This window comes from Lontra canadensis, unplaced genomic scaffold (assembly GCF_010015895.1).
Source record: "Lontra canadensis isolate GAN:19392208 unplaced genomic scaffold, GSC_riverotter_1.0 scaffold22, whole genome shotgun sequence".
NCBI classification, from domain to species: Eukaryota; Metazoa; Chordata; class Mammalia; order Carnivora; family Mustelidae; genus Lontra; species Lontra canadensis.
Window position 1 is genome coordinate 5,556,803 of NW_022631016.1, and position 15,857 is coordinate 5,572,659.

Genomic DNA, 15,857 nt, shown 5'->3' on the forward strand with positions numbered 1-15,857 from the left:
CATCAAGGATGGTGGAGAGCAAGGGAAACAGAAATGTTTTGGAGGGGAAACCGTAAATATACAAGGGGCCCTATCTTAATGTGCTGGACTTCAGGCGATGGCGGGACAGCATGCGACGGGCTTTGTTTTTCTTGGGTCCCGGTATCGTCCCCAGGAACTCGGCTCCCATCTCTGAAGGGGACGCGTAGCAGAAGCCTCTGTGAATAACAACCGCCCCCCCAGAGCATTCATCCTGGGCCCTGCTGTACCAGTCCGTATGGGCACACGGAAGGTGCTTTCGTAGTATTTGTTAAATTGTCCCGAGTTCGTCCATTCTTTAAAATTGCTCCAAAATGTATCACAGTCGTGGCAGCGAAAAAGCATCCCTTAAACGTCGATGCTGGACTTTTATTTGTGTACAGACTGAAGAATCGTGATCGAGTTCCGTTTTGAAAACAGAGAGTTCAGTTCATTCAACAACGAGTGAGCGCCGGTCAGGAGTGAGTCCAGGCGCTGGAAAGATGGCTGTGAATATCGCATTCTCACTGGTATTATCGACAAATCTCGTAGTTAATTTTTAGACAGCGTTTTGTGGAGGTGCCTGGGGGGCTCCGTCGGTTGAGTGTCCGACTCTTGGTTTCAACTCAGTTCATGATCTCAGGGTGGTAGATCGAGTCCCGCATCAAGCTCTGTGCTTAGCGCAGTCTGGGTAAGCCTCTCTCTCCCTCGGCCCCTCCCTCCCCTGCACTCTCTCTCTCTCTCTCTCTCCAATCAGTAAATCTTTAAAGAAGCAGCATTTTGTGTTACAGCATGTATAGCAAAGGTATTTAGGGATGAATGTTTAGTTCTTTGGTTTCTATGCATATCAAACTCTGGATCCAACATTAAGAAGTATAGGCAGTTAACCTGGGACCGTTATCCAGTATGTTTTCATTCACCTGTATTCCAGTAGTATTTTAAATCTGGGTTCTAGAAAATTCCACAGGACTGTTTTCCCTGAAGAGTCCTGATGTTTTAGGATAGATGGTTTCCTTCTTCAAACAGCAATGACTCTGTCAGGTGGGTCCTGACAGACATATTTAACTTCCTGTTCCATCACCTCCTGAATCTGCTTCAAAATCGCACCAAGGCTGAGGGAACTGACATTCCAAGTAGACAGATTATATAACCTAATATTTATAGTACCCGTTCTGACAAAAGGTAAGTCAGGCTACTGACCTTGTCTGCACTACATACTTCTCTGAAGAGTCCTTGAGCAAGCAGAACTGGGTGCCAGCCTTTCACAGTGGCTTCCAAGTAGTCCGGTGGCCACACGGTGACCTTAGTAGCTTGGGAATTAGAGCTGTGGCTTTCTGTGTGCCAGAGAATTTGGGGGCCATCATGAGAGTATTATAAGACATTATAAGGGCATTTACTAGATTTTTTACAAAGGAACCTTTTAAAAAATAAGTGAAATAAAAGGGACACTGTGAAAGAAAAAGAAGACCTTGTAGTAAAGATGTTTAATAAAATATAATCTAATACCACAAATGTGCTTTGCTCTTGAAGTTGGGAGTCAGCGCCCAGGGTCTGGTGCCTAGAATGTGGTATTTTTCTTGTTAGGGCTTCGGAAAATGTGTTTCTAGAGTTAGAATGAATGCTCATACTTTCTTCAGACTGACTTGTAGTTAAGCGGGAACAAAAACTTCTCTTAGTTAATAACATCAGTAAGACACAATCTGATAGATGTAAGGAAATACATGAAAATTAGGCAGCAGCAATCTGTGTGTCCTTCACACAGAGGGTCAGCCTCTGAGACGGTGGGTCCTGGTACAGCCACAGACCAAATTATAGTCCAAGGGGTCCACACGTCACTTCCTGCCCAGCCTTCGCCACACACGGTCTTGGCTCCACCCGTAGTCACAATGGCAACCAGCAGTGTCCTTCAGATGCTCCACTCAAGGACAGGGGTGTGTGCTGAGCAAAAGAATTTGCTTCAGCATCTGTTAGGATAAAATAAGAGCCATCCATGTTAGTATTCTACATCGGCCGTTGCCTCAGAGGGAGCTAACGTTCCCAGAGGCTGAGAAGCCGCCATCTTGGGTTGTTCCTGAGACTCTTTCACATGGTCACTCAACCGACCTTCCTCCTTGAGAGGAAGGTCAATGTCAGGTGAGCCCAGCAGGCCCCACTTCGACCACCCCGCTGGGGGCTGTAACAGCTGACGCTGTTGGGAAATGTCTAGGAATTCTGAAACTTTTTCAACTCTGCTCCGCTCTTTACTTTCCTTTCTTCGGATGTTGTGATATTTCCCCTAGATGCAAATGAGATGAATTTTTAGAGACTAAAACCATGTTTGAATAAAGTGACTATTTGTGCTGTGAGATCTGGGGACAGGAGGGAATGAAAAATGTTCGCAGAGTTTTTCTCAAGAGTTATATTCTTCCCCTGAAAATGCTGTCATGTAGAAACACTAAAAACTATGATTTTTTTTTTTTATACCAGGTGGGAGATGTAATGTGTTAGCATCAAGGCCACCATTGAGGCTAGAAGGTATCTTCTCAGGGAGTTTTGAATCTTGTGTTAAGTTTCAGTCCTTCCAGAAAACCCACAGCCATTTCTTGAGCACTGTGTCAGCGTGATACAAGGCTCTTTATCAAAGCTGAGAAAACAAGCGAGCGTTTCTCTCCGGAGTATGTAATAGACTCTCCAGAATTAATGGGAGCTGGATTCAGTGCAAAACAAGAACTTTCTCTCCTAACCGCATGGGCAGTGGAAATAAATTTTCCCTCTGTAGTTGTAAAAACTAGATTTGCTTTTTTAATGGAAAGAAAACAAACCCTCTTGCATGTATATGTTGTCTTTCTTTTAAAGTAATGTGATCAGAGCATTTTTACATCATCTTCCTTCATCTGGAACCATGCTATAGATTGAGTATGACAGAGTATGCATCCCAGTAGAAAGCACCAGTCAAGGAAGACACAGACAGCACCCTGGTAAACCAGGGTAGGGGGGCGGGGGTGCTTACTGAGTCAGTAGGCTTCCTGGCTCTCCTTGAGGACTAATTGCTTTTCCTCTGTGCAGACTTTGGTGGAAAAAGTAACTGGTCCTTTTGTGTTCGTGGTTGGGTAGATAATGTTCATCCTAGCATGACAGCAGGTCACATGAGGGCATTGCTGATCACATGACATATGTCATTGAGGATGCCAGGAAAAGTGTTGTTGAAGTGGTTTTTGATTTGGGCTGCTATATTTTGTCTGTTTTCATGAGAGAAAGAAGGAACTAATTTTTTTTGAGTCTTTCTAATGTATCAGGTAGTCTCTTTAGTACTTTGTATATATTACACCCACTTCCTGTTGCTGACCCACTTCCTGTTGCTGCTGTAACAAATGACCACACACGAAGTGGCTTAAAACAGAACAGTTTATTCTCATCATTGGAAGTCAGAAGTCCAAAATCAGTCTCATGAGCTAAAGTCAGTATTGGCAGGGCTGGCTCCTTTCAGAGGCTTTGAGGGAGAATCCGTTTCCTGCCTCCTCAAGGTGCCGTAGCCCGCACGTCTTCCATCTTTAAATTCAGCAGCACAGAATCTTCTAGTCTCCCTCTCCGCTCCTCTCCATCTTTCTCTGTCCCGTCTGATTCTCAGTTGTACTTTCTTCCCTCTGTCTGCCTCTAGTTCTACTGCTTCCCTCCGTAGGTATAGCCCAAGGTAATCTCCCCATCTCTAGGTCCTTAATTTAATCTCATCTGCCACGTTCTTGTTTTGCCATGTAAGGTGACATAATCCCGGGTCCCAGGGACTAAGATGGGGTCCTCTTCTGCAAGCCATTATCTTTTTTTTATTTCTGGATTAACTTGATGACCGAAGGCCTTTTTCCTACGTTATCCAGAAAAAGGAACTGTCCAAATGTCCAAATTACCTACAGAAGACGACTCAGCTAGTAAGTGCGGCTTTTTCTGCCTTTCAAGTTGGTTCGTGGCAGCTTTGTTGGAGTGATCTCTGAGCATGGGTTAGCTGGAGATTTTCCCAGGTATGAAGGAGTTTTGTTTCATTAACTATGTTGTTTATCATTACTGTTGACATAGGAAAGCAGACGACAAGACCGACGTGATCTGATCATTAGGTGCTGCGCCATCATGACGAATAGAGTGTCGTCTGTGGAGTGTCGGAAGTTCTGCAGGAGCTCACTCACACGCGGAGCCACAGTGTGGCCTCTGTCTGTGGCTTATTGCCACACTGTGGTGCAGGGGCTGAGAGGAGGGTGCACTCTGGGGGCCGACCGCCTGACCTGGCGTGGGTGTTGTTCTCTTTCCCTGTAATATTGGTCCGATTTCTTAACTTCTGAGTTTCTCTGATGGAGCTTGTGCTTAATCCCTTGCCCGGTTCAAGAGACAGTTTCTGCCTCCCAAATGGCGTCCTGTTCAGACAGTACTCAGTCGCCGGTCTGGCCACTGTACACTGATGGCATCAGAGCTCGCATTCAACCACGGAAGTCTGCGGCTGCCCTGGCCGGAGCATAGGGGTCGAGGGGGCTGGAGGGAGGGTTTCCTGTGACCAGGCCATCCCTGGAGTTCCTGCCCCAGTGGGCTTCATTCTTTCTTGCTGCGAACAGATGGGACAGAGAAATGTTTTGCTTTGTCTGCCTAGTTGGTGGATAATTGTCCCCGACACTCTTTCTACTCACATCATCGCCCCAAGTTCAAGAGTTTCCTTTTCACCCGCGGAACGGACAGGGTGAGGCAATCCTGGCAGCTCATGTTGCCGGACTCATTGCGTCCCACAGTTTCTGTCATCTCAGTAGGAGCTGGTTGGCGGGGTCCGAGCTGCGGCATCTCAACAGCGTTGCTTCTCCAGGAAAGCAAAGTGGGCATCAAGAGGCCACTAAGAGTTCCAGCCGGTGAGACTTTCTCAGTGCTGCTCCTGAAGAACTCGAACAGGAAACGTTATAAATGTTACCCAAGACCTTTGGGTGGGTGGTGCCTCCAGTTGGGGTAATGGAACATGGAAACTCACAACATCGTGCCCTACATGCAGTTTGGTTCCGATATGTAGGCTCTGCTCAGGGTCTTGCATCATCAAAGATTATTAACCACGCTTTCCTTCCAGCCAACTGGAATATGTTATTTTGTGAGCCCACTTTTTTCCTAGTTTATTAAATCGTCACCTGGACAGTTTTTATCTGGTAGCCCTTCCCCAGGGAGGGCTATAGATGCAAGTCGTAGCTTACATTGTTCTTGGTCACCACCTTCTTCCATTGTATTAAGTGACAGATGACATCATTTCCTGTCTCGTTGGAGAGGCCACACTTGCGTAAAGGTTGATCACCACCTCATCCCCAGCACACATTAGGGAGAGGTTGAATCACACTTACCTTTTGCTTGAAAGTTGAAAAAAAACGAAGAGTCACGGTCTCATGAAAGGGCTAGTAGTTTCAAAGTGTTCACCATTTGAGTCCATCATCTGGAAGTTCAAGAACGGTTGTCATGGTTTGCACCATGTTGTCTCATACTGATGACTTAAATTCTCAGGATGCTCGTATGTGACGCCTCCCTGAGAAATTCCAGGGCAAGGTATTTTCAGATGCTGCATTTTACCATGACCCTTTGACCAGGTTCCTTCAAATGAGTAATGAAAATCAATTCCAGAAAAAATATATTAATAAGGCTGAAGTATTTTTGGATAGGTACTTCAGTTAAAATGCTTGAAATCAGTACATATTTCCTAAGATTGCAGTGAGGGCCATCTTGTGAATGTGTACTTTAGCTCCTTTAAAGAGAAACCAACAATTACAGATCCAAGACCACAGAGGAAGGATTCCCAGGACTCACTGTCAAATGCCATGCCTAATGCAGAGCAGAGCAACCGGAGATTAGTAATAGCCCCTCACGAAAAGAGCACTAATGACGATCTGTGCATCCCGTAACAAGTTAGACATTCTGCTCCGCAGGAAAAAAAAATAGGGGTACAACAATTAATAAAGCAGAGATTTTTCTAATGAATTAAATATATGCAAATGTCTATTTATATCATGACAGCAGAAAAGCTAAATGGTAAAATAAAACTCTGCAGAAGTTTCTTTTATGTGAGAAACTTGAGCAAAATTCCCATCTAACATTTATGGTAAGCAACTCACCTGTCTTATTGGAGAAACACCTGGGAAACAGTTTTGTTGCTGTAGCTTATCCTGAGCTAATCTATGCTGATAACATAAAAAGAAGCACAGAAAACAGAAGTTGCGCCCTAAGGAGAGCATCTGGTTTTGGTATTTTTGGCCTCTGGGAATTTTTAGTGTTTCATGGAGACCGCCTACTTTTTATACCCCGTGATGCAATATTTTGATGCTGGCATGATTGTATAATAGGCAAAGGATAATGTAGTTGAAAGATTCAAGGAAGCTCAACATCACTTGATATGAGAAAAATAACCCCAATAGAAAGGAATTCCAAAATCAGTCCTTCTGCTTGTGTCATCCATTCTTCTGGTTTTTATCATATGTGGGAGAAAATGTATGTTTACTCCAAAATCAAAGGCAAAGTGTCAAGTCTTCTATGATATTTTTCTTCTTGCAGATGAAACCACAGATGGGCCACTTAACTGTTAATAGGGGAAAAGAGCACTTTATACTTACCAACATGGGACTTTTCAAGTGTTAACGTTATTGAACCTGTTTAATAATTTTTTACCATGAGCACAGTCATGGATAAAAACACTTCACATAGCACTAGCATTGTAATTACTGAATTGAGGCACCCACTGAGGTTTATACTAAACTAAAAATTAGAACTTAACGAATTTTGGAATTTTGTTAATTGCATATATGTTTCCAAAAAGTGTTAAATCTTTGGATTTTTTGTTTGTTTGTTTTAGGTTGTTTTTAGGTTGTTGAGTGTCCTCAATGGTTTTAGAACCATTAGAAATTTTGTTCTAGGGCTTTTCTGAGCCCTAGAACAAATATATTAGGGACCATTTAATATATGTCAGCTGCTGGATGTGAAAATTCCTCCCAGAGACCTCTGTTTTCCATAAAGGTGAAAATATGTACAATTATCCAATAATCTCGGGAATGAAACAGGAGGAACATTTGAGGTCATGATGTGCACAGAAAGCTGTGCATAAACTATTAAGTTAAAATATGGCTTTTACCTATATACTTCCCTTGAATACAGAATTATGGTGACTGGAAGGCATAGATCTATCTGTCAGTGCTCCTACTTCACAGTTTTATCTTTGATTATGTGTATGTGCCAAGGGATTAACTCCAGGGAATAGAATAATACCTAAAGCTTAAGGTTCCTGTTCTCTTTGGACTTAAACTGCAATGACAGGAGACAAACTATAACTTACTAAATGCATGTATTTGATTAGAAGATACAGTGAGTTCAGGTGACAAGGAATAACGGGGAAGGTGGAGTGGTGCATTGGAGAGGCCATCAGGGAAGGTCCTCTGGGAGGTGACAGTTGAGCTGAAATGGGTATTACAGAAGGATGTAGCCCTTTGGTAACCTGATGAAAGTTCTCTAACAGCAGGAAGCCCTGCAGAGGGCTTGAGTTAAGAACCAGATTGTCTCATTTGAGGAACATAAAGGTCAGTGGACCATTGGGTCCAAGAAGAGAGTTGGAGAGGGAGACCGGAGCCAGAGCACACACTGAGCCTTGCAAGGTATGCTAAGGACTTGGAATTTTGTTATACACTGAGTGGGAAGGCACTGAAGGGTTTAAGTGAGGTTGGGAGATGGACTGGTAACATTCTTAAAGGATCTCTCTGAGTGCTGGTGGACAATGGAGTGGGGGAGGAGGGAGAGTTAGCAGAGGGACAAGCTTTGACAGCAATCCAGATTAGAGATAAGAGAAGCTTTTGGTCATAGTTGACAGATGCAGGACATATTTTGAAATTAAATGGGTAGGAATTGCTGTTGAGTTGGATGTTAGATGAGAGAAAGATAAAATAATCAAGAAAGATTCAGAAGCTTTGAATTTGAGCAACTGGGTAATAGCTGGTATGTTACTTAGGAGATGTCAAAGTCTTTGGGAACAATATTCATTGGAGGTAGGGGTGGGGTAGAATTCAAGAGTGGAGTATTGAACAGTTGATTTTGAGATACCTATTATGTGTCCAAAGGGAGATGCCAAGCTGTAGTTGTAAGTAAGATCCCGATCTAAAAATGTCGATTTGGAGGTCATCAACATATAGTTGGCATTTAAAGGACTAAATGAGATCCTCTAGGGAGAGAATATGATCAGAAAATATGAAAATCGCCCAGGGCCATGACCCAAAATGCACCAACATTAGAGGAAAGGACAGAAGGAGTAGAGTCAACCAAAGTCACTGAGAAAGATCACTTGTATAGGAGAGAAGCCAGAGAAGCCAAGAGAGAAAATTTAGGGGGATAGTGGCCAACATAGTCAAGTGCTGAAACAGTCACAGTGGAGGGAGCATCAAAGAGGGGACCACCAGTCTCGGCAACATGGCGGTCACCAGTGGCCTGGGCAGAGGGGTCGAAATGACTGAGCTCAGGTAAGGAGAAAATAGGAAGTGAGGAAAGGCACGCAGTGACTATCAAGAGCTCTTTGGACATATCCAGCTGTAAAGAGGAGCCAGAAATTTCCAAGCAGATTATTTGGTCAAGGTAGACTCTTCTCCAATGAAGACATACAAATGGCTCTCAGACACATGAAAAAATGTTCATCATCACTAGCCATCAGGGAGATTCAAATCAAAACCACATGGAGATACCAGCTTACACCAGTTAGAATGGCCAAAATTAGCAAGACAGGAAACAACATGTGTTGGAGGGGATGTGGAGAAAGGGGAACCCTCTTACACTGTTGGTGGGAATGCAAGTTGGTGCAGCCACTTTGGAGAACAGTGTGGAGATTCCTTAAGAAACCGGTGTTGTATTACATGTCTTACTATAACATCTCTACCAATACGCTATACACTAACTATTGTTTCTACTGTATTATATTACAGTTTCCCAAATGTGTCTTTCTTTTATTCTGAATCATTGACTCCCAGGAAGGAAAGGGCAGAAGGATTGATTGATTTTTCCAGAAAGGTAACTGTGTTCCTGGATTACAGTTATTAACTAATCCCGGCACTGGTCCATTGTGTATGTGAACTCGTATCTGGTAATTTCTACAAGAAAGGATTTAACTCAGATGAAAATAATGAAAAAGAGTTATTAAATAGGCAAATAAGTAATAACATATGGAAAGTGTGAAAGGGAACAAAAAGGCTGAGAAGACTGTAGGTAAAATAAAGAGAATGGGTTAAGACAAAAACTCAAGCATTGAGGTGGGTTAACTGTTTTAGAAACACATTCAAGTAAAACCGTAAGATTAAATGTTAGAAGAAAAAGAATTCATCCTCTTAGAAAGAAAAATGCATATCAGTGAATGTGCCATCGCCCTATTCCCCAGAGGGTCACTGCTCAGGGCTGAATGTTTCAGTGTTGGGTAGTTTTCCTACAAGTGTAATCCTCATTCTAAGAACGGGAAAGCAAGGGTAGGCATTTCACCTGAAGATGAAAGTCAATCAGCAGCCAGGGAATCGTTAGGGATTGAAGCTTAGAAACGGGAGCAGCGGGAGGCAGCTCCCAGCACCTTCTTAGGTCAGAGCTCTGAAGGCTGCAGCAGGTGTGCTGAGCGTTCCTTCCTGCTGGTCACTGACTCCACATGTCGGGACTGGCCAGAAAACAGGAGTCCAGGGAATGACTTTTTGGCCGCAAAATGGAATTTTCTGGTTGTTTTCTTTCTTCTTTCTTTCTTTTTTCCCAAGTCCTGATTTAGGCACTTTTCTGGCTGTGTGTTGGCCTAATTCTCTAAGATCTCTAACATATTAAGACTTTGGTTTTCTGAAGGGAGCTGAGGGAAATTGGAAGGGGAGGGGAACCATGAGAGACTATGGACTCTGAAAAACAATCTGAGGGTTTTGAAGGGGCGGGGGGTGGGAGGTTGGGGGAACCAGGTGGTGGGTATTGGAGAGGGCACGGATTGCATGGAGCACTGGGTGTGGTGCAAAAACAATGAATACTGTTACGCTGAAAATAAATTTAAAAAATTTAAAAAAAAAAAAGACTTTGGTTTTCTAAACAAGCCTTTTGGAATGAAAACCTGAGTATTTAATCCTTGACTGTGGAATGAGCTCAGCCCAGTCTGATGCAATCTGAGACTGGGGAGGCCACGCCGGACTTCTCAGCCCTGAAGGGCAAGGCCATCCCTTGGACGAGGCTGGTTACTTACGTGGACCTTCTTGCTCCAGGATGGGATCCAGTGACTGGAGAACTGGACACAAACACACACTTAGCAGGAGGCAGGGTGCGTATGTCAGTGTGCCTTGCAGGGAATCTGAGCCCTGAGCTCCTCCCGGTGGCTCTGCCTGAGCTTGGTTCCCTGGGGGTCAGAATGTGGCAGCCGTCCGGGCAGCTGCCTGAGAGTTTATTGCCAGACTCAATAACCCTGGGGCTCGTTTCCCAAGGACGTCTTCTCCTCCCTCTAGGAGGCCTACTTGGGGCCCATTCCCACCATAATGAAACTAAATTATGAATTCTTTGGTGACAAGGGCTGTCTATTATTTCATTATTTTTCTTTATATTCTTAGAACCTAATATAGTTCCCTGCATGGAGTAGGCAAGAACACGCACTCTTAAACACAGCCGGAAAAAACCCACATCAATATAGTGTTCTCACTTTTCTCTCCATTTGGCATTCGTAAAGTAATTATTAATTATATATGTATTTAGAAATAATTAGTTTAAGTGTATTATTATTAATGGTCCCAAAGCCATGTCCTCTGACACTTTGGACACCTTGTGATTAACTCTGGACTCTAGACTATTCTCACACTGTCTTGATTCACCCTTCATGACTCTCCCCCAGTCTCTTCTGAATTGTTTGCTGTGGGTTAAGTGTAATCCTCGAGCCCCGTGTGCCCATGGCTGCTTTGAATGAACCTGACACTCTCAGATGCATCTTCCCATTATGAGGCTCATTTATATCATGTCGTCATGCATGTTAAATCTTCAAAAAATTAACCAAGGCAAACAACAAAAATGGGCCATTCACTGTTCTCCCAGGCCCATGTTCCTCTCCCCAAAAGTTTCTAGTATGTTCTTGGCTAACGTATTCCTATGAACTTGGGTAATATTAGCTTCATTGTCATGGAAGTGATCAGCATAGCCTTCCAGAAGGGAGTGTACAGGTAGAATTTTGTGTGTGTGTGTGTGTGTGTGTTATGAACAACCCAATTATTATGTCAAAGACAAGATACAAGCTTGAAATCACCCAGCCCGTTAGCTTGATCCAGATCTGCTGAAGAACATGCATTTAAACTAGCTTTTGTTGAAACTCTTGGCTCGTGGATATGTTGTGTTGACAGTTTATGGGATAATGGATCTTTTTTAAAAAAAGATTTTATTTATTTATTTATGAGAGAGAGAGAGAGAGAGAAAGGGAAAGTGAGCACAAGCAGGGGGAGGGGTAGAGAGAGAAGCGAACACCTCGCTGAGCAGGGAGCCAGGCACGGGGCTTGATCCTAGGATCCTGGGACCGTGACCTGAACCGAAGGTGGTCACTTAGCCATCTGAGCCGCCCAGGCGCCCAAGGATTATGCATGTTTGAAACAGTGTTAGATTTTGAGATTGATAAGTACAGCGCTTAACTACTGTTTCAGACTTTTGCTGGAGAATTTTATTAACAAGTTGAGGGGAAATGTTTCAGGGGGATATTTAGGAGTGAGTGCTCCCCAGAATGGGTCCATACACCGAGATGAATGTCAACCGCAGATTATATGCTTTTAAAAGGGCAGATGGATCAAGAAGCACTCAGAACTTGGGCCATGAGGATGTGACACTGCCAGATGAGTGAGCTCCCTGAAAAGTTAGGAGTGGGATTTGGGATGCTCTATTGAAAAACAGGGAAATCCTTTCATTAAAAGGGCAGTGTACTTCATCAGCTGATAGAAATAAGCATGAAATGTGACAAATTCCACAGGAGAGAGAAGGGACAGATCTCTCAAAGTTTCTGATGAATAATGGGGAAAAAAAAGTTAAAACTTGCCTTTAAATAAGTTTGCTTTTTATATGCTTTCATGAAAAATTTTCCCATCATTCCCCATGTAAATCAGCATTTATAGCTACTGTCTTCTACCTTCAGTGATATTATAATTTTATTTCATTGGAAAATGAGCAACATGGGCATGAAGACTAGAAAGGCCAAATCAAACATATTATGTAGAAAAAAGAGAGAGAGACCAAAATTATGGTATTTTGTGAGTATTTTCTCTAGAGAATGATGACTTTAATCATTTCATCTCTTACTCTCTTTCTTCGCTAGTAAAATAGAGAATGATGGGCTGGATTGTTTTCTCGGTCTCGTGAAAAATAATGGCTAATCCAGTGCTCCAGCTGAGAAAGGATTTGGAAAACTTGCTTTTCTGATGCTTCGAAGAAAGTTCTGTGTTTGCTCCCTGTTCAGCCTTTTTACCCAGAAGCACCCCTTGAACAGAAGGAATGAGGATTTTGAAAATCGGCGCTACCGTCCATGTTTCCAGTGTCACTTACACCCTGCAAAGCGGGACCTAGGTCTGATGTTCCCCACTCACCCCCCTTCCAGGGAAATGCTCAGGCTTCTGGAAGATGGGTACCCGGGTGGGGGTTCAGCATTCTGAATTCCACATAGCCTAAAGCGAGTGCCCAGGAAGTAGCTGACACTTCATATCAGAGCAGAAGGTTAGCTGAGGCTCATTTGATGTGGAACAGGCCTCCCTGAGAGATCTTTCAGAGTGATAATAAAAGCAAAGCCAGCATGTTCATCTTCAAAGTCCTGGGAAAAAAAAAAAAAAAAAAAAAGCCTCCAAGTCGTAAAGGCCAGGAGGTACTTATTCAGCCAACAGAGAGGAAATGTTGACAACAGAAAGCATCAAAGGCCATCCCAGTGAGGGTCTAGTTTGTAAGAGTTTTGGGAAGGAAAATGGAGCTCTCTTAGGTTACCTGGTTATCAATGAACAGGTTCCTAATCACATCCTTTACTTTCTTTCTAGTCATATCTTTATCCCATCTGCTCTTAAGTCATGAGTTAGAGACATTTCTTTATATGAGGAATTGATAAGACATTTGAGTTACTAGCCTGAATCTTTGTTTATTCAATGAAAACTCCAGAGATCCATATGGACTCATCTCAGGGCTGCTGACATTTTAGTACAAAAAATGAGAGAAACCCTAAAAGCTTCTAGAGTGAAGGAAAGAAATAACAACTTCTAGGTTAAGTGTGATGGGATGAGGGTCCGATTTTCATTTCTCATAAACATCAGATGTTAAAAACACAGTAGCGCAAAGTCTTAAAAATACTTAAGAAAAGCATTTTTCACTTTGATTTGTACACCAGGTCAAATGAGATTGAAGTAAAGACTTGCAGACATGTGAGCACTCAGGAAATGCAACCCCACACGTGTGTTGTGACATGGCGATTTTAGGATTTCCTCCAGTAAGACACAAAAACTGAATTCAAACAAAAGAGATGAAAAGGTAGGAAATAAGAGAAACTTCCTGAGCCAAGAAACTGGTAAAGCTTAAGCAATAAGACCAAGTAATTGTAGTTGCCTAATGTAAGAATAGAACGGTTAATTACAACAGCAAGAAGAACAAAACTCTTAATATTTTAAAAATCCAATGATTTCAGCTTGGGAATGTTTTGGTTAATGGATAACATGGTCTGGAATGATTACTTCAAGACAGCAACATATGGAGGAAAAAGGGCATTGCTTCTCTAAGGACAAGCCATCCTGAATTATGCAGCTCAGTATACCGAGTCCTTCATATTTTCCTTCCACCCATGTAGGATAAAACCTCAGTTTAAGAACCAGATAGGGGGCTCCTGAGTGGCTCAGTTGGTTAAGTGTCTCACTTCAGCTCAGGTCATGATCCCGGGGTCCCGGGGTGGAGCCCTAGATAGGGCTCTGTGCTCAAAGGGGAGTTGCTTCTTCCTCTCCCTCTGCCCTTCCCCTCCCTGCTTATTCTCTCTCTCTCTTTCTCTCTCTCTCAAATAAATAAATAAAACCAAAATCTTAAAAAAAAAAAAAGAAAGGAAAAGAAAGACCAGATAAATAGTGCGTATTACATTTAAGCTCTGAAAGTCAGAACTCTCTGTAGCACGTTACACATCTCAGCATTATTGAGATTTGCACTTACCTAATATCTTTAATCTCAGAGAACAAAGTTCTTTATAAAAGTCATAAATATCGCATCCCATAGAACTATTTCCTACTGTGGTGTCACTCGCAGGAATGCATATGGCAGGGGCGCCTGGTGGGGCTCACTGGGTTAAGCATCCGCCTTCGGCGCAGGTCATTATCTCAGGGTCCTGGGATTGAGCCCCTCATCGGGCTCCCTGCTCCACAGGGAGCCTGCTTCTCCCTCTCCCTCCACCTGCAGCTCCCCCTGCTTGTGTTCTCTCTCTCTCTCTCTCTCTCTCTGTCTCTGTCTCTGTGCGCTGAATAAATGAATAAATCTTTAAAAAACAACAAGAAAAGAAACGCATAGGGCAGGCAGTTACTGAGGCAGCAGCAACAGCTGATGCAGACGGGTGATCTCATGCAGCTTCCTGAAGGCAAGACTCAAAAACAGGTTTGCTTTGGGGGTTCCTTGCTCTTGGGAGCATTCGCCTTCCCCTCCAGTGTCCCAGAGTCCGTCTCCTGACGCTCTCAGTCTTCAGCTTTCCCCCTGGAAATAGTAGCCGTAGGATAGTCTGGTGCACTCAGGAAAGGTTGGCTTCTTCTAACCCGAATCCCCTCACTGGGCAGACCTTCCTCTCCTTTGCGGGGAGTGAATGTGCCTTTTAACTTCCAGCATCACCAGTTCTGCCTGATTATGTGACCAACCCTGGACAAGTATTTTTTGTTTTAATTGATTGGCTGGTGGGTGGGTTGATTGGTTTTCAAACTTCTCAGTTCCTTCGTTTCCCAGTCTATAAAATGTGAGTAGCAGTAGCATCTGTCCCGTAGGGCTGTTCTGGGGACGGAGCGTACATGTCAAAGATTTGGAGCACCTTCTGCAAGCAAGCATGCCGCGCACGTGGGCTCTTAGCCACGAGGCGGAAATTGCGTGAGCAGTGAACCTCACGGGCTGCAGGTCTCTTGGAGCTGTGAAATGGTGGTTTGCACCGAGATTCTTCTATTGTATGAACACTCAGAAATGCCCTAGATGTTATAAAAAGTAGCCCCAATGTGAACTTTTGGAAATTAGCAGTGCTTTTCAAGACACCTTTTAACACTTAAGAAAATAACAAACAGGAAAGCAAAGAAGGATGGACAGTGAGGTCTGTAAGCAGCCCAGAGTGTTGCTGGACAACTGACCTCCTTCCCTTCCCACCATTATTTGCAAAATTTTGGAAATATCTAAAGATCTACAAAGAATCATCTCTCCTGATTGCTGCAGGCCAGTCTGCACTTGACTTTCAATGTTTCCGGATGTTTCTTTTTCTCTCCGCATCAAAATATTTGAGACTTGACATTCTAAGCAAAGGGACTGGTAATCAGACTCTGCCTTCCTTCTCCTTCTCTTAAGGAGCCCTGGGGAAAGACACAAGGCTGAGAGCGATATCAGTGCTCTGGGCTGCGTCTTCCTCGTGAGTAAAATGAGGGTTCTGGTCCACAATAAATTTCCTGCCAGCCTAATGGTCCATGACTTTACATTTTTCCAATATTGTTTTCAATCTCTCAGAAACCTTCAAAGACAAACTCTATGCCTGGTCTCCTTTCCTCCTCTCTGCCTCTCCGCCTCCCTCCCTCCCTTCCTCTTCCTTTCTTTCTTTTTTTCCCTTTGTTTCTTCCATTTCTTTCCCTTCCTTCCTACTTCCCTTCCCTTCCCTCCCCATCCCTCCCCTTCCCTTTCTTTCCTTTCCC

The 15,857-nt window shown here is 43.5% G+C and overlaps 1 protein-coding gene across 3 annotated transcripts in view; it reads left to right on the plus strand.

Moving 5' to 3' along the window:
• The window catches only part of ADCY2 (adenylate cyclase 2), a 401,584-nt gene that overhangs the window by 211,153 nt on the left and 174,574 nt on the right, over positions 1-15,857 (plus strand). The gene's annotated exons all lie outside the window — the stretch shown is intronic.